Here is an 18,421-nt window from a genome sequence, read left to right as displayed (position 1 = left end):
CAATTGAACTCCAAAGCTACAAATCTGTAAGTCTTCTTGTTCTGCCTATGTCACTGACGTAACACCAATTTAAAATAAAAATGTAAAACCAGGTAGTGCCTTTACAGAATTTACCTATTAAAATATATGCAGAAATATTTCTCATCATCATAAAACTGAGCCAACTTTTTGGACAATGAAAGGAAGCAAATTTTTGAAATTTGTTTTCCATTTCATATCGGTTGAGCTACTAATTTTAATAACCTATCAAGAAACAGGAACACAAACTTTATGTACCTAAACGTATTTGATAAAAGAATTTGAATGCAAAATTTGCAGTTTGTAGCTATGCCTAGGAATATGGAAGCTGAAGGAATAATACTGAAAAGAAATCATGAAGTATAACACCAAATTTTTAAAAGTATGTTCACTACTACACACTTTTTAAAATATTACATTTACCAGAATAATGTTATGGACAACTTTTCACTCAATAAACAAAAAGATACTGATGGTTTCAAATCTTCACAGTGAGCACTGCAAAAAGCACAAGTTCTAGGAATTTTTCTAAAAGTTTATATAAATGACTATAATTCTTATTCAGCAAGACAAACTTTAAGTCCACACATAGGAAAAGAACCACCCAGAATTTAACTAGCTTTCCCCACAGTAGAGGTATGTGGTACTTAAGTCAGTATCATGCCAGTGTGGCTGAGTCTCATTCTGACCTCAACAAGCACAAGGTGAAAAGAAAATGCAAAATCAAAACTGTCTAGAAAAATCAATACTTACCTATATAAAACCTTGAAATTCAGCTAAAAGCAGCCATTTCTAGACGTAAGATTTTATGTTCCATAAAATTTGCCTTTGCAAAATGGGAAAGGAATTTTCTTCCTAGGGTGAGACCTCCCAAACAAAAATATGGAACAGAATTATCATCTGTGGAAAACTTTTTTATGAATATTCTCAAGTCCTGGGAGAGTAGCTCCCAATAAATTAAAACTTACTTCTCATTTCCTGAAAATGTTGCACTTCTTGACCCTAGTAATAAACTAGTCTTTTCATTTTAAACCTGACTTTCTGAGAATTTAACTATCTAAATATATTGACAAATTTGGTCACTACATTAATCTGGAACTAGAACTAACAGGCGGAAGGCTACTAGTACTTGTATTTATTGCTAAAGATAATTGAGTCTTGCTAGAACTAAGGCTTTCAAAAACAAACAAATTAATAGCTTCTCCACTCACTGCCATGGTCACATCTATCTAACATCTACAGGTGCCCCACATTATGGACACTCCAAGTAGGTCATCTTACCACAAAGAATTCAAATATTAAAACTATGAATGGAACAGTTGGTTATGGCAACCAGTAATCATTTGTCAGTGTTTTGCCCTTACTCTTCAGGTAACTTCCATCTTCCACACCAATAATAAAATTCCTACTACTTTTGCTTAGCATCACTTTTGTCTCTTTGATACAATTTAACAATTGGGTGACCTAAATAACCTAAAATCAGTACTGTATATTGACTGCTTCCTCTGGCACTAGTCCTCAGATGACATGTACATAGTTGTACATCTTCTCCAGCAAGCTGATATATAAAGAATATTCCTATCACTAAAGTAAGTAAGAAAACACATTCTGTAAAAAGAAAGCAAGGAGTACAGTAAGTAAGAAAACACATTCTGTAAAAAGAAAGCAAGGAGTACTTTCAGGATGAAAACTCCTTCACCACAACTCCATCTCTCTCTTCACTCCACCCATTTTTCTCCACTCCTGCTGATGATCCTGGACTACTTAACAGCCTAACTTGCTTCCCCCAAATAGTACTCTCAAGTCCCCTTTTTAAATTCCCTTCTCCTAATTCATACTTTACCTTACCACCGAAGCTTTTAAAAATACTTAATCTGTCTTCTGCTTGAAACCTTGAGATAAAGTCCAAAATCTCTAAATTCCCAGCAGCAGTAAATTTCTCTGAGTTCCTAGAATACACCTTATTTCTCCCATCCTAGTTCTTTCACACATAACGTTCCCTCTCTGAACTTCATTTTCCCTTCCTAGTCTTCTCTTTTTCTAACTTCTATTTATCCTGTTAGTCTCCGCTTAAACCTCACTTTTTTCAGTGTGGTATATACAGGTGGTTGGTTTGGATCAAATTCTACTCTCTCCTTCACTCCAGGCACACGGCTATGTTTACCAGTCCCTCTCACCAACAGAAAGTGGTGTGTGGGTTAGCTTACTGTGTTCCTTTCCATTTCCACCAGCAGGAACCTATGGAGATCCAGCTTCCACCACGAAACAATGCTCAAGGGGTGAGAGGGCAATAAGATGGAAAGAACTGTCTCTGATCATGTAACAGCAGAACCGCCTGCCCCCTAAGAATGCCCATTTCAACCTGGAACATTTACTTCAGGCTGTTACATGAGAGGAAAACTATTTTCCTAGATTATGTGTATTTTGCTGACACACACAGGAAAGCCTTGCCCAGACCACTTTGTACTAGCTTAGGTTTCCTGGTAAAAGCTCCCACAGCATCCTCTACTACTTCTTAGCACTTACCACACTTGTACTTATTTATTTCATTTACTCTTTTAACCAACCCATATTGAGTACCTAGTCTGTTTGCCTGGCACTGTTCTAGAAACTACGGATAAAAGTGATGCTCCAGATGGACAAGATCCCTTGTTCTCTTGGAACTTACTTTCTTTTGGGAAGACACACACACAGCCCCCACAAGAAAACAGTAACTAGTGACAATGTTATGATAAAAACAAAACACAACGAAATGACACAAACAGTGGGAAGGGGAGAGATACTCCAGATTTGGTGGTCAGGGAAGGCCTTGTAATGTGATGGCACTTAAGCTAAGACCTAATTGACAAGAAGGAGCCATTCTAGTGAAAGAGAACAGTCAGTTAGTGCCAAGGTACATTCTTGGCTTATCTAAAGAAGAGACCAGTATGGATGGACTAGAACAGGAAAGAAAATGACAAGCAGGGCCCAAAGAGGCAGACAAGGGCCAGGCCATATATTAACTCTTTAGGCCACCCTAAAATTTATTCTAAGTATGACCATTTAAAAGTTGACTTCTAGGGTGCTTAGGTGGTTCAGTTGGTTTTAAGCATGACTATTGATTTCAACTCAGATCCTGATCTCAGGGTTGTGAGACTGAGTCTTAGGTCAGGCTCTATGCTAGGCATGAAGCCTGCTTAAAAGTCTGTCTGTCTGTCTCTCTCTCTCTCTCTTCTCCCTCTGCCTCTCCCTCCTCCCCTTTCTTTCTCTCTCTCTCTCTCTCAAAAAAAAAAAAAAAAGTTCACTTCTCTTCTAAACTTCAAGTTCTGCGTGGGGAATTTTCAATAGTAGAGTAGGTATCTTTTTTGAGGGCGGAGGGTATTACCAGCATCTATCACCATGGCTGACGTATAGTATGTGTCAAATGTTCATTAGAATGAATGACTAGGGACACCTGGGTGGCTCAGTGGTTTAGTGCCTGCCTTTGGCCCAGGGCGTTGTGATCCTGGAGTTCTGGGATCAAGTCCCGCATGGGGTTCCCTGCGTTGTGATCCTGGAGTTCTGGGATCAAGTCCCAGCATGGGGAGACTGCTTCTCCCTCTGCCGGTGTCTGCCTTCTCTCTGTGTCTCTCATGAATAAATAAATAAAATCTTAAAAGAAAAAAAAAAAGAATGAATGACTAAAAAAGATCATTATTTGTCCATATGTAAACATAAGGGGATCTCGGCTGTCATACTGAATGAACTAAATTAATATTCAAGTGAGACAGAAATTATAGTCTCTTGCCTACAAGAGAATATCTAAGTTAGTTTTCTAAGTGTAGAGATACAAAAAAAAAAAAAATAAGTGTAGAGATACAGAAGGAAAAAATAAGTGAAAAACTCTAAGGACACCATTTGAATGGAAGTTCCCCACCCCTTTCCTGTAGCACTTTCCTTCATAAGGAACTAACAAGCCAATTGCTCAACTAGTATGCAAAGAAAGGGTGTGGAATAAGTGGTGTTAACTGATGAAAGAGTAACTCTACAATTCTATTATTATTTACAGCCATATAATCAATATTTTGTAATATTTTGGTAAGCCAGCTGATGGGTGCTTTCCTTTTAGGCAGGATATCTTTTCCTAAATTTCAATAGCTCTATTATTTATTTGGAATGATGCATCTATAGCAACAAAACAAAACAAAAGTAGGGTTTTTGTGTATTTGGTAAAAAGGTCGATCTTGGTATGTGCAACCGACAGTTTACAGGGCCTATAAAGTTTAGAATGAAGAAAACTATACCTGGAGGAGTTTCAAGCATAAGGGAAATGTCAAATTAACAAAGCATACATCAGTATAGAACATAAATGTTGAGATGACCCTGTTTAGATCAGTCAGCAAAGGCCTAAGGAAAACAGAACTTAAATAAGGTAACAACTGTTTGGCAGATGGGAAGGTCGAATAACTTCTTTCAGATGAATGAGATAACTTTTGCCAATATGCCAGGCAATGTGGAAAAATGAAAAACTGTTTCAAGTAAGGAGATGTATCTGATGCAGAAGACACTGGCAAAAAAGTACAGGGATTCTTACAGCTAAAATGAACCTTATAAGACTCTTTCCAAAACGCCCTAACTCCAAGATGAGAAAAAGGAGACTCAAGAAAGGCAAACAAGTTTTACATAGAGCTAATGAGTAGCAATGCTGGCAAAGAATTCAAGTCTTCTGATTCTTTTTCAATTAAGCACTCTGGGAAAGCACTGTACCAGGTGCCCTTAAAAGAATCCAAAAGAAATACACTTAAGTTTCCCTATCTTCAAAGAGTTTAGAATGTTGCTTAGGTGATTTAACACACACACACACACACAAAAACGAAAAGAAAAGAAAAGAAAAGAAAAGAAAAGAAAAGAAAAGAAAAGAAAAGAAAAGAAAGAAAAGAACAGAAAGAAGAAAGAAAGAAAGGAAGAAAGAAGAAAGAAGAAAGTAAAGGAAGGAAAGGAAAGTAAGGACTACAGTCCCTTCCCGTCCCTTACATTCCCCCCCCGCCCCTCCCCTCCCCGCACCTAAAAGACATAAAAACAGGATGTAAGGGTTTTTTTTATAGAGCCAAGTTATGCTCTACAAAAATAAGTCAGTCATTTAGGGAGCTGGTAAATTAGGAACAAAAAAGGAACCAAAAAGCAAATCAGTGATTGTTGAAGTGGTACTTGGAAGGAAAAATTATTTTTGGTGACCTGTGTTCAGAATGGCATGAAATGTAAGTGAAGAAACTGGGAGAAATTAACAACTATAACTTGAAAAAAAAAAAAAAGCTAAAAAATATATGGATTGGTCTATACAGTCATGAAAATGAAAATAAAAGGGCAGATCAGGAAGTTCATGTTTGCAAAATTACTTCAAATTACAAAAGGACCAGTTACAATATATAACTAACATCAAGTTGTGCAAGTTCCAAGTGTAAGAAGTTTACAAGGCAGGTTTGGCTCACTGATTTCTCCCAACACAACCATGGACTGAGCTGAGCTTATGAAAACAAAACCACAGAATGAAGAAATTCTGTTTTCCAGAGAATTGTGAATTTTGAGATTATCTTTTTTTTTTCTTTTAGGAGAGTTCTGGTTTGGTTTTCAATCTCAAGTTACCGATCAACTAACTTACTCTACAATCTGTGAAACTACAATATCCAAAAATAGTATAAACTTCTTATGAGTGTCACCAACAAAAGTCCTACTTACCAACTAGAGCCAGTATACATATTTACAAGATCTCACTCACCATTCTACTCATCAGATGCTTTACTGGCTTGGCTGCCTCCGGTTCCAACCACAAGTTACTTTAGTAAAATTTCCTCCCAGCTAGGAACAGTATATCTTAAAGTCAACGATATACTTCATCCTCCCATCGTACCCTTATTGTAACACAGAACCCGGAGGTAATTACATGCAACGATCCAAAATCACCAGCTGAATAACAACCATTAGGTAATAGGGCTGGTTAGATTTTTAAATGTTTTACAGGAAGCCTCAGACCTATAAAAGTAAAAGCTTGTTAACGATTTGAATTCTCTACAATCTTTCAAACACACGCAAACTAGAGACCAGGAATCAAAAATAGCTTTACACAAACAAGAGCAAAATTGTAGGTTTTGCGGAGGGCATCAGCCACTTAATTTAACCCCACTTCATCAAGAGCAGGAAGCCAGGCTGCTGTTTTCATCAGTTACTAGGGAACAAATAAGATAAAAGATAGACTGGGCAGGGGAGTCTACAGTCGGAAGGACTATTTATTTTGATGCAATTACAGAAAACTCCCAAAGTGTCACTAAGAAGCAGCACCCACGGCCGCCTCAAGACGAGTCTATCTACGACGGAGCGAGTGCCTGAAGGCGGAGGAAAGACCTACAGGAGCTTCGGATTGTTTCTTCCCCGCCTCGAGCCCCTCCTCCCTTCCCCCACCCAAACAGGAAAGAAAACGCGCCCAGCATAAACACAGGCCGAGGCTCCCGGTCTGTCACCACAACAAACTGGCGGTTGGACCAGCGCTCCCGGAGACCGACCCCCAAGTCCCGGTTGCTAAACACAAAAAGGGCCTCCTCCTTCCCACAGACCTGTGACCCGTGCGGGCCTTGAAGAGTTTCTGGTTGTTTCCTCACCTTTTCTTTCTCTCTCTGTCTCTCTCTCTTTTCTTTAAACGAAAGCTTTGGGAGAGTGGCGACCGACGGCAAAAGTTTCCCTCCGAGCCAGACCTCTAAATCCGCCTTGCCCAGACACATATTAGGTGGGCTGGTCCCACGGCGTCTCCACCATCATTACAAATTACAAACCTAACGATTAAAGAACAGAAGCGGAGAGGATCGAGGAGCTTCCACACCCACCCGACCACCGCCGTCCTGTCCAGACACCGCTCCCCGCTCGCAAAGAGCACAGATGACCCAGAAGCAGGGTGGTCGGCAGAGCTGAGCATACACACGCACAAGCCCCGCGCTGGGCACCGGCCACGACGGCCCGGGGGAGGCCGGCCGGGCGAGCAGGCGCAAGGCGGCCCCCTGTCACCCGGGGACAGCAGCACGCCCCGAGAGCAGGGGCAGGAGGCAGGGGGAGTTGCCCCGCGGAAGACCAGCTCGGAGCCTCCCCGCTCTTCCCGGGAACGCAAGCCCGTCGCCGCCCGCCAGCGGCCGGGCCGCAGAGCCGGGCGCCGGGTCCCGGGGGGCGGGGGGGGACGCCCAGGCAGGCGCCCCCCGCAGGCCGGGCGTCCCCGGAGAGCCCGCGGCCCGCCCGGCCCCGCCTCTGGGAGCCGATGGGAGCTCGCTCCCCGCCGAGGCCCCTTCCCGCCCGGCCCGACTCACCGCCGGTGGGTCTGGTTCTCAGCCGCGAGCCGGGGCTGCCGTGAGGAGGCGGCGGAGGAGGAGACGAGATCCGGGGCCCCGCCGCCGGGTCATCATACCCCCCGCGCGAGCCGGCCCGGGCCCCGGCCCCCGCCCCCCGGAGCCGTCCCCGCGCCCGTCCCGCGGGGGGAGCCCCCTCAGCCTCCCGCCCGCTCCGCCGCCCGGCCCCTGGCCGCCGCCGCCGCCGCCGCCGCCTCAGCCCCGCGCGCTCCCGCCTCGGCCTCCCGCTGCCGTCCGGGGCCACCGCCGGGCCCCTCGCTCCGCAGCCGCCGTTGTCGCCAGACCCGACGAGCCGAGCGCCGAGCGGCCGCCCCCATCCGGCGGCCCCGCCCCGCGGGAACCCTTCCTCAGCCCGGCGCCATGACACCTACTGAGGCGGAAGTGTGGAGGCGCCGGCCGGTTAGGACCACCGCACCGTACGGGTGGCGGCGGGAGTGGGGGGGCCTCCGTGGGGAGCCAGTGTGGATCGAGTGCGGGGGCCGGATTCCCCGCCCCCTCCGCGCGGCCGACTCCGCGGGGATTTAAAGGTCCTTGGTGGCGGCAGGGGGTCCAGCTGTAAAATGTCATCCCAGCCAGTGTGACATCACCACAGTCCAGCGTGACACCCGCGGAGACTGGGCAGCGCGCGGGCGGCAGCGCCTTCCCGGGAAGCCCCGCTGCCGGCGAGAAACCACCTCAGTTTGGGCTTCAAGGTTTCGTCGCCCGCACGGAGACGTTCTAGCCGAGCGGCCTCGGCGTGCGCGACCTGGCAGCCTCCGCGCACCTCGGGAGCGCCCAGGAGGCCCCCCCGCTGCCCGCCATAGGCCCCTGTGTGTGCCTCAGGAAGTGAGCGACAACCTGTGCCCCGGACCAGCCCCTCAAAACGGGCACTGAGCAGACGCTGCCACAACGTCCTTGCCCCTCCCAGGAGAGTGGGACTGGGTATTCAGGAAGCCGGTGCGTCGGGCACGCAGCGTTGTGGAGAAAATGGACACTGTAAAAACTAGGTTATCCTGACGGAAAGACTGTCGCCACCTCCCAGTCAGGAGATTCTGTAGGACTTCACATGTACCTCCTCCTGCTGTGTGAAGTGTTCCTACTCCTGAAGTGAGGAGCGTTTTTAGAGAGACGGTAGGATAATCTGTTTATTTTTTTCTACCCGGCAAGTGCTGGAGGCAGCAGTGATCTGAGCCCTACAAAGTGACTGTCCCAACATCACGGGTGGGTGTTTCCATATACCCTTTCAGGAGGGGGACAGATGTGGCTAAGTCAAGATTCTGCTATTACATTGTATTTCCCGGATTTCACTTGTTATACATTCTTGACTTATTTGTAGCGCCGACTCCTCACAAAAAAAAAAAAAAAAAAAAAAATTGTGCTAACACTTTTGTGAAGAAGTGGTGATACCACGTTAGTACATTAGGGTTTCTCTTTCTGGCTTAACAACGCTGGGAGCAGTTCTATTTTATGGGAAAAGGGAAGTTTAGTTCCCTAGAGGACCAAGGTTAGCAAGTGTTCAATCCCACAGGGCAGTTTTGTTTGCTTATTTTCACAGGAACTGAGAACATAAAGTCCTCACATTGGGCTGACCTGGGAAACAGCAAAATGTGGAGACTGGGTAAGCATGTCAGCTTTGGGGAACCTGGAAAAAGGCAGAACTTGAGCACTGGTGTAGAACAGACCCTGCTCAAAAAGCAGGCTTCAAACACACTAACTGCTTACCAGGCCTCAGCTCAACCAACTCCATGGCGTGCTTCTAGGCTCCTACTATCTCAAGTTATATACCTTTCCTCTTTTCAAACTCACAAAATTCAATTTTAGGGAACCTTTCCCGATCAACTCCCACTTTATTCTAATGATTTAATTCTTTACATCATCCTCTGTATTTACTTTCTTGTTTATACTTGTTGATCTATTTTCCTCATTCTTAGGTCACCTCTTTAGTTTGCCTCACTACAGGGAGACCTTCTCAAAATCTACTATTTCCCCCTCTGTGGGCCTCCTCTACTCCAGGCACTCTCCTAGATACTGGGTCAGATGCAACATGAATAAGGTATAGTCTCTTCCCTCAGCTTACAGTCTACTGAGGAAAAAAAAAAAAAAATGCATGGAGACATATATAAGACTTGAATGACAGAGCCAGAGAAGACTTCAGAAAAGGAGATATTTAAACATGGCATGGTCAAAGAAGTTTCAAAATTGAATGTAGCTAGGGTTCATTTGTCCATACAGCAAATGTCTATTGAGTATTTTCTGTGTGCCAGGCACTACATTAGAAATTAAAGATACAAAAAAGAAAAAGCATAGCCCATGCTCTGAAAGACCTTACACTTTAGCAGAGAAGTGGCAAGATATGGAATTAGTAAGGCAGGTAGAGTCAGCTTTTAAAGGCAATGAAGAACACTTAAGAGGTTTAATCAGACAGGTATTATGAAGGAATCTGTGCTTTAAAGAGAGAGCTAGTGGCAGCAAGGAGGATAGCTGACTGGAATGTGTGTAGGCTAGAGGAAGAGAGCCTAATTAGAAAGCTATGATAAAGGATTGGTCAAGCAGAGACCCTGGAGAGAAGGAGGCTGATGGGACAACTCTCCTCCTAGACAAAATCAGTGCAGATGGAGAGAGAGATGAAGCTGTTGCCTGTTGGAAGCACGGAATCTCACCTAGGGTATAATATTGCTCTGGGGCCTAGAGCCTAGATTCAATGTTGCAGGAAAAAGTCACTTGCTCGGGAGTTGCAGTGCATAAGGCCAACCTGGAGGAGTTGACCAAAAGGCTGTGTCATGAGAGAAGTTGAATCAGAAAACTCATCAAACCCTGTGAAGGAGTAGTGAATCCAAGAGTCCAGGAAGAAAAGGATAATTCAAGTAGAAGCCAACAGTTAGTTGTAAAACTGGGAGGACTAGATGAGAGTAAAGGTCTGAAGGCAAGGACAGGAGGCAGGACAGGGAAAAATCCTTTGAAGCAGGAGGGAATCTTCAATGCTTTTTAAAAATCTGACCCCAGAAGACTTTATCTGGAAAAAATTCCAAACACACAGAAAAGTTAATAATAAAAAAAGCACCTATATATCCTTTGCTTGGATTTTTTTATTAACATTTTTCCTCTTGGGAGCCTGGGTGGATCAGTGGTTGAGCATCTGCCTTTGGCTCAGGTCATGGTCCTGGGATCCTGGGATCGAGTTCCGCATGGGGCTCCTCACAGGGAGCCTGCTTCTCCCTCTGCCTGTGTCTCTGCCTCTCTGTGTGTCTTTCATGAATAAATAAATTAAATCTTTAAAAAAAAAATAAAACCCCAAAAACATTTTGCCCCTTTTGCTCTGACACTTGCAGTCTCCAATAGTTAAGACACATACACGTTATTTTTTTCTGACCATTTGAAAGTAAATTGCACACATTATACTCCTTTATCCCTTAATACTTGAATGTCCTAAGAATATGTACACTCTACATACACAATATATACAGTTACCAATTCCAGGAGACAACATTGATACAATCCCTTAATCTGCTATCTGTATTCCAAATTTTGTCATTTAATACAGTAACGTCATGCTTACCCTTTTTCCCCTTCCAATAGAGGATCCAATTCAGGATCCTATATTGCAGGTCTCTTAGGCTTCTTTAATCTGCATCAGTTCCTTAGCTGCTTTTTTTTGTCTGATATTTTTGAAGAGTACAGCCCCACCCACCCCCCACCCCCGCTTGGTTCGGACAAAAGAATGTTCCTCATTTCCAATTTGTCCCTGATGTTTGTCTCACGTTTATTCATTATTAGATCCCTGTTATCCATTCCTGGCCAGAATACTACATAAGTGATATTGTGTCCTTCTCAGGGTATCAAACCCAAAGTCAGATGATGACTCTATCCCTCACTGGGTAATAATTTTGGTCACTTTGTTGAGGTGTCTCATTTCTCCACAGTATATTTGCTATTTTTTTCCTTGTAATAAGCAATCTATGAGGAGACATCCTAGACCCTGCAAAGCTCCTGCTCCTCATTAAACATATTCCCTTAGAGTTAGCATCCGCTGATGATTCTTAACTTGTACCAGTCCTCCTTCATCTCTTATTAATTTAGTTATCTGTTAATGATATAGACTCATGGATTACTATGTTTTTCAATGGTTTATAATTCCTTACAGTCCTTAATTATTTGGGTGCCAGAATTTGCCAGATTTAGGGGTGGCGCAGTGGGTCAGGCATCTGCCTTTGGCTCAAGTCATGACCCCAGAATCCTGGGATTGAGCCCCACATTGGGCTTCTTGCTCAGAAGGGAGTCTGCTTTTCTTGCTCTGCCTCTCCTACCCTCCCCCTGCCCACCCCCCTACCCCACCCCTGCCACTAGTGCTCACTGGCTCTCTCTCATGCTTTCTCTCAAATAAATAAATAAAATCTTTTTTTTTAAGTTTAAAATGATGACACAAAAAATAAAATTAAAAATTTCCAGATTTATATGGGTGCCTTTTCAAGTTCCTGTGTCCTTTTTGGCATGTCTGAATGTCAGATGTCCCTGACTCATCTTGACTCTTGCTCGTTCACCATTCCCTGGAGCATTGGATTTCTCCACTGGGTGCTTTGTATCTGGCCAGAAAAAAGCAAAGGAAAGAAAAAAATATGGATTATTTGTGTGGGAAGTTTTTATACACCAGGCCTGCATGTAGCAAACACATAGATCTATTCTGCACACATCACATTGGTGGTCACTCAGGAACATGGATACTGCTAAAGAGATTAGGAGGTGACACAATCCGTGTGCCCAAGGGAAAAGAGACATGACTTAGTAAAAATTAAGCCAGTCTGTGCCACGCTTGTCCAAAAGCCATTCCTTGTGTTACTTCTTCCATATTAATACAATCCCAGTTGTATTCAGAGAGAAGGAAGATCCCTTGATTTCAAAGAAGGTAACATCCTCTCACCAATTCAGAAGATAAATCACAATGGTCCAAACCAATCCTGGTAATTCCACTTCTCTTCACCAATGACTAGTCTAAGAGTGGGTATAGACTCAGTTCTGGTTAATGAAATTGGAAAGGAAGTCTAATGGAGGCTCCTAGGAAAATTTTTCTTTTTGTATAAAAAAGACAGGACCTTCACAGAAGAAATTCTTTTGTTCCTGCCTCTCTTTTTGCTGAGACAAAGGAATGAAGACACCAGGCTTGGAAATGCCATAGCCATCTTGTGATCATAATGTGACAATAAACAAAGATGAAAACAGTCAACATGCTGAGGACAGCAAAGGAAACAGAAAGAATGGGTCCTTGATGACAGAGGTAAACTTCTGAATTAACCTGGGACTGCCTACCACTTTTGGACTTTTTACATAAATGCTTGTATGTTTCAAGAACACTGTTAGACAAGTTTTCTGTTCTTTGCAGCCAAAATCAGTCTTAAGTTGCTACAGGAAAGAATTAGGAGAGATTTTCTAGAAAAAGGAGCTAATTGGTGGTGGATATCCAAATGTTCTGAGAAGTAAAGAGAATAAGGATGAAGAGCAACCAGTGGATTTGCAATTAGGTCACTGCTGATCTTGGTAACAGCAATTTTAGTGGCATGGTGGGGGCAGAAGCAAAGTGATTGCTACAAAGGATTCTTTTTTTTAGGATTTTATTTATTCATGAGAGACACAGAAAGAGAGGCAGAGACACAGGCAGAGGGAGAAGCAAGCTCTCTGTGGGGAGCCTGATGAGGAACTTAATCCCAGGACCCTGGAATCAGGACCTGAGCCAAAGGTAGATGCTCAACAACTGAGCCACCCAGGCACCCAGGATTTTTCCTCGTATAAGTGGTGAGTGACAAACCAGGAAAGATGGAATCTACTCTAGTCAGTTCCCATATTCAGCTCCTAAGATCTAAGGAAGCTGCTTGGTTTCCACCTGTCCACTTCAGCCCACATCTGGGTATGCACAAACTGAATCACTTTGACTGCTCTACCACTTCCCACAGGCATAAGCCAAGAAAAATTATTCTGGCCCCTTACCTGGTTTCATGGAGAGCAAATCCAGCATGTGTGATGGGGGAGTGAATAGGACCTTTTTAAAAACATTTTCTTCCAGGATTTATTGACTGTATAATAAGTACCAGACATTCAGTTAGAATAAAAAGATGAGTAAAGCACATTCTGTGACCTCAGGGATCTGACAATCTAATTAAGGATATAAATTAGGAACAATTATAACAAGTCCAAGACTGATCCTCAAAGTGGCATTACAAGCGTTAATTGTCTGACGATCACTGCAGAAGCATCTAAAGTATCACTATTGGCTGAACAGGGACTTAAGGACGACAGCACTATTTCAGCCAGGCCATCAGTGAGATATTTGTTTTTAGCAACTATTTTCAAGTACCTTTTTCATGAAAGATGTGAACAGGATAAATATGCTGTTATATTATCATATACAATAGACAGGAGCTCTTCAGTATGACAAGTACTCATTGGGAAAGCGTGACTGGTCCGTACTAGGCCACCAGAGAGCCATGGGGTTAGAAACTGAAACCAGGCAGGGATGAGTGTGATATACAGAGCTAAGTGAAGCACCTACCTGTATTAGGATAATCGGGGGAGTGAGTCCCTCCACTGTATGGTAAGAAGCCTTGGTCCCCTCATGATTCCCACACCTCTCATCTTCCCCAACATCTTCCCACTAAAGCTGGGGTGGTTGCTGTGCTGAATAGTGGGATTTTAAGTAGGAACTGGCTTCCCCGCTCTCGGATGTAAGTCTTGCTGGTCTTGTTTTCTCTTTGTATCAAAATGGAACATTTTGGTGACTGGGTCCCAGCAGAAATGATGGCTTTGGTTGGAAAGGGAGTTTGGAAGAAGGCCGTGGCTGTGGGATTAAAAAGAATCAAATACAACTAGCTAAAAGAAGAGGAAGACGAAACCAGAGAGAAGTGGTGGTTGTACAACATTGTGAATGCATGAAATGCCACTGATTTCAATTCCGAAAAAGGGGGGAGGAGAGGGAGATTTGCAGGATTTAGAGATAATAGGCAAGAGACTTGATACCTAATTTTCGTAACTTTCAAAAAGAGTCAATCCAGAAACTTCTGGGAGAAGAGCAATCCTTTAAACACTCATACAACCGTGTTTATTCTTCCTAAGACCCTCCTTCTCCCTAATTGTTTGTTTCCTCCATTATCTACACATGACCATCTTACTCTCTCTTACTTTCTCCATATACCAACTCTTTGTTCAGCACAACCAAGGGATAGTGCTTTTCTCTCTCTTTTCCTGGGCCAAGGAAAATTCTTGTTATCATGCCTCCACCATTCTGTAGCTTCTCACCTTCAACCAACTGTTACACAAGCTTTTAGCACCAGCCTTCCTTCCCTCTTTCCCTATTCTCAATTCTGAGCAAAAGCCAAAGGCAAAACAAATGTCTGGGAAGGGACACAGAGATCCACAAGGGAGAGGGCTATGAATCAGGACAGGAACTCGAAATTCAATCATTGACTATTATTTGTGCTAAGTCATTTTGCATTTCCTACAGACTCAGAAATCAAAAAGACACAGGGACGCCTGGGGGGCTTAGTGGTTGAGTATCTGCTTTGGCTCAGGTCATGATCCCCAGATCTCAGGATTCAGTCGCACATTGGACTCCCCACAGGGAACCTGCTTCTCCCTCTGCCTATGTCTCTGCCTCTCTCTGTGTGTCTCTCATGAATAAATAAATAAAATCTTAAAAAAAAAAAAAAGATATAAAAGGACCTAATGAAGTATCCCTTGCCTAACGTAATGCCTGATATGTGGTCAGTACCAATAACTATTTGGCTGAGCAAATGACTATTTATTCATGGTGCTCAAAGTATTCTATAGTTAACTATAGAATAGAATTTTGGAAATTTCAACAATCTTCATCTTTCGCTGTGAATTTAAATTAGTTTTTAAAAACTATTACTTTTGGAAACACTTTTAGAAAATCTATAAGCTCTCATCAACTGGTTAACAAATGGCTCACTCCTTTGGAGGCAAGTAGAAGGATGGGCCCTATTAAAATCCTAAAGGATTAATTCTCTGATGTGAAATAGGATTGTGCCTGGCTAACCTCAGTGCCCCTAGAACATCCAGTACAGAAGTAAACTACAGAAGTAAAAGTGTTACTTCCAAAAATATCCTGAATCCACTACTATTTATCTCCACTGATACAGACTTTCTGATTTCACAGACATTAAGAAGTGAGATATAGACTAATAATAAATATGCATTTTTCAGTCCTATCTTGATTAAAGGGGGTGCATGTTTTAGTTATGTATATATTAACTAGGAGCCTTACAGAGGATGCGCTGTCATGAACAAAAAATTACCTGTTCATTATGGTGCTCCTCTGTAAGGATGTAGAATATTACAAGTTGGTGAATTAAACAAAAAGGTTCAACTCTGACTAAATTTGACTATACTCTGATTTCTACGACATCCTTGATCTATCCTCATAGATGCAGATATTCAGAAATCAGGACTAATGTTATTCCCAATAAAATGTTATGGATGAAACTTTATAATAATTTACATAATTTAAAAATTAAGTTTTCTCTGATAAATATATATGTTGTTTTCTGAGGAGCCCTAGTCTCTCAGAAAATATAACCTTTAACCCTAAGGTTTGTGTTAACTCCAAAGCAAATAAAACAGTAACTTTCTCTTAAGTACATAGTTATAAAACATGCCATTATAGAAAATAGTGTTAATTCATAAAATATACCAGTTACTTGTAAAATTCATTATTTTCTTCTTCTCTCTTTCTTTATTCCCCTCAAATATCAGTATGTAGATATTCATGGGCATAGTTTTACAGTTGTGTACATTTCTCCTTCGTGAAAGCTTTGGGGGAAGAAAAGGCATGTCTTTTATTTTTGTAACTGCTTGTGCTAAAGAAGTTTCTCTAATAGATTTACATCCAGACACAAGTCCCCTTTCTTCCAGAAACCCCAGTTCAGCTCACCAGTATCTTTCATGGTCACAAGACCTTCCTAACTGGTTTGTCTGCTTTTGTGCCTGCCCCATTCTCCATCTGTTGCTTTCAATATGTATATAAAATCATATCATGCCCCCCCACACACTTTAAGGCACTCCAGTAGCTTCCTATTACACTTAGACTAAAGCCCAAACTTACTTTAACCCCAAGACACTTCTTTTTTTTTTTTTTTTTTTAAGATTTTATTTATTTATTTGACAGAGAGCACACACAAGCAGGGTGAGGGGCAGGCAGAGGAGGAGGGAGAAGCAGATTCCCCACTGACTGCAGAGCCCCACAGGGGCTTGATCTCAAGACTGTGAGGTCATGACCTGAGCCTAAGGTAGAGGCTTAACTGACTAAGCTGCCCAGGCACCGCCCCCTCCCTAGGTCTTTTTTTTTTTTTTTTTTAAGATGTTATTTATTTATTCACAAGAGATACAGAGAAAGGCAGAGACACAGGCAGAGGGAGAAGCAGGCTCCCTTTGGGGAGCCTGATGCAAGACTCAATCCCAGGACCCTGGGAGCTACCTGAGCCAAAGGAAGATGCTCAACCACTAAGCCATCCAGGTGCCCCTCTCCCCAAGACCCTTCTGACCCCACATCGGCCTCCCTCTCTGAATTTACCTTCTCCCTCTCTGACACATGCTCTTCCTAATGTTCCTAGGATACAAACCTCATTCCTACCACATCGTCCTTGCCCTGATGCTAACAAGTCTTCACTTCACTGGCTCATTTTCATCACTCAAGTCTCATCTGAAGTGTCCATCCCCCAACATACCTTCCTTGACCTGTTTCTGAACTGCTCCCCACACCCATTAGCCAGTTTCATTTTCTTCTTAGTATTTATCACCATCTGATATTTATGTATATTGCCTGTCTCACTTCTTTAGAATGCAAATGCCACATGGTCAGGACATTTTCTCTTCCCTATTTTGTATCTCCAATGTCTAGAACACATGCCTGGCCCATAAAAGGCATTCAGTAAATTTTGTTGGCTGAGCAAATGAATGAGTGATTTGTGGACACAGGTTTTCGAAGTAACATATAAAAAGTGTCTGCCAAGGTAAGCTTTGCTAGCTCCTTGAGGGCTAAGAACTTGCCTTATTACCTATTTGAGAGAAACAGTATTTACTAAGATAGGATTGCCTAAAGGATGAACAATCCATCCATTTCTCTAGATTCATTCATTTATTCATCCTACCAAGGCTTGTTATTAAGAACCTGCTATGTGTTCTAGACATTATGGATGCAACAGTGAACAAAAGAAACAAAGTCCTGGAGTTTGCATTCTAGTACAGTGAGGTACACGCCAACCTCAATAAGTAAATGTTAGAGTGTGTTAGAAAAGTAGTAAGGGCTCAATGGAGAAAAAGGAAGGGAGAGAGCGGGTAACTGGCCAGGCGGTTGCAATGTTAAATAAGATGACAAAGTCTTGCTGAGCAAAACCTTGAAGGAGGTCAGGAAACCATGTGGCTATCCAAATGGAAGACATTGTAAGGAGAGGGAACAAAGTGAGGTAAGTGCTTGCCTTGCACACTGGAGTAACTGCAGTGAGGCTAGCATGTTTGGAAAGTGTGAGTGAAGGGTAGGGGAGTAATAGGAGAGTACCTGGCAGACCACGTGGGCCAGGAAGACCACTCTAAGAACTTTAGTTTTTATTCTGGGTGAGCTGGAAAGGCCTTGCAGGATTTGAACAGAGAAGCAGCACCGTATGATTTATGTCAGGCCTGCTGTGGGTACTAGACTATGTGTCTGCAGGGGAGGGGGCAATGTTGGAAGCAGGGAGAACATTTAAGAGGCTCGAGCGATAATTCACACATGAGACAAAAGCTGTTCGGTAGGACAAAGGTGGCAGATCTGGGTGAAGACGGGGAAAGGAAATAAGATTTGTGATATATTTCAAGGTAGAGTCAATAGGATTTACTGACAGATGGTAGAGCAGGGTGGGAGGGAAAGCAAAGAGAGAAGGAAAACTGGAAACCAAGCCCTCTAAATAAACAGAATAGGATTGCTTAGCAGAATGGAAAGCCATTTTGATGTATGAAGTCATGAATTAAAATGAAACCAGTCAGCCTGGTTGAGGGGTTTCTCCAACAGCATCTAGCTGCTCCAGTATAGGCAATGGGCAAAT

The 18,421-nt window shown here is 43.0% G+C and overlaps 2 protein-coding genes across 16 annotated transcripts in view; one reads left to right on the top strand and one right to left on the bottom strand.

The window, feature by feature from the left end:
* HIPK1 (homeodomain interacting protein kinase 1) overlaps positions 1-7,886 on the bottom strand; it is a 51,459-nt gene extending 43,573 nt beyond the window's left edge. For 10 of the 14 annotated variants that reach the window (XM_038561792.1, XM_038561794.1, XM_038561799.1 and 7 more), the window contains exon 1: positions 7,733-7,886. The gene's annotated coding sequence lies outside the window, so the exon portion shown is untranslated. Of the gene's footprint in view, positions 1-771; positions 886-6,629; positions 6,801-7,322; positions 7,478-7,732 lie in introns of those variants that run through there. The other 4 variants (XM_038561797.1, XM_038561796.1, XM_038561795.1 and 1 more) reach the window with 4 other exon arrangements.
* The window catches only part of AP4B1 (adaptor related protein complex 4 subunit beta 1), a 30,627-nt gene continuing 19,908 nt past the window's right edge, over positions 7,703-18,421 (top strand). Inside the window, exons 1-2 of one of the 2 annotated variants that reach the window (XM_038561815.1) lie at positions 7,703-8,471; positions 8,896-8,958. The gene's annotated coding sequence lies outside the window, so the exon portion shown is untranslated. Of the gene's footprint in view, positions 8,472-8,895; positions 8,959-18,421 lie in introns of those variants that run through there. The other variant, XM_038561817.1, reaches the window with a different exon arrangement.

Source organism: Canis lupus, chromosome 17, assembly GCF_011100685.1.
Source record: "Canis lupus familiaris isolate Mischka breed German Shepherd chromosome 17, alternate assembly UU_Cfam_GSD_1.0, whole genome shotgun sequence".
Taxonomy (NCBI): domain Eukaryota; kingdom Metazoa; phylum Chordata; class Mammalia; order Carnivora; family Canidae; genus Canis; species Canis lupus.
Note: the sequence above shows the minus strand (reverse complement) of the source record. Positions and strands in the feature narration are given on the sequence as shown.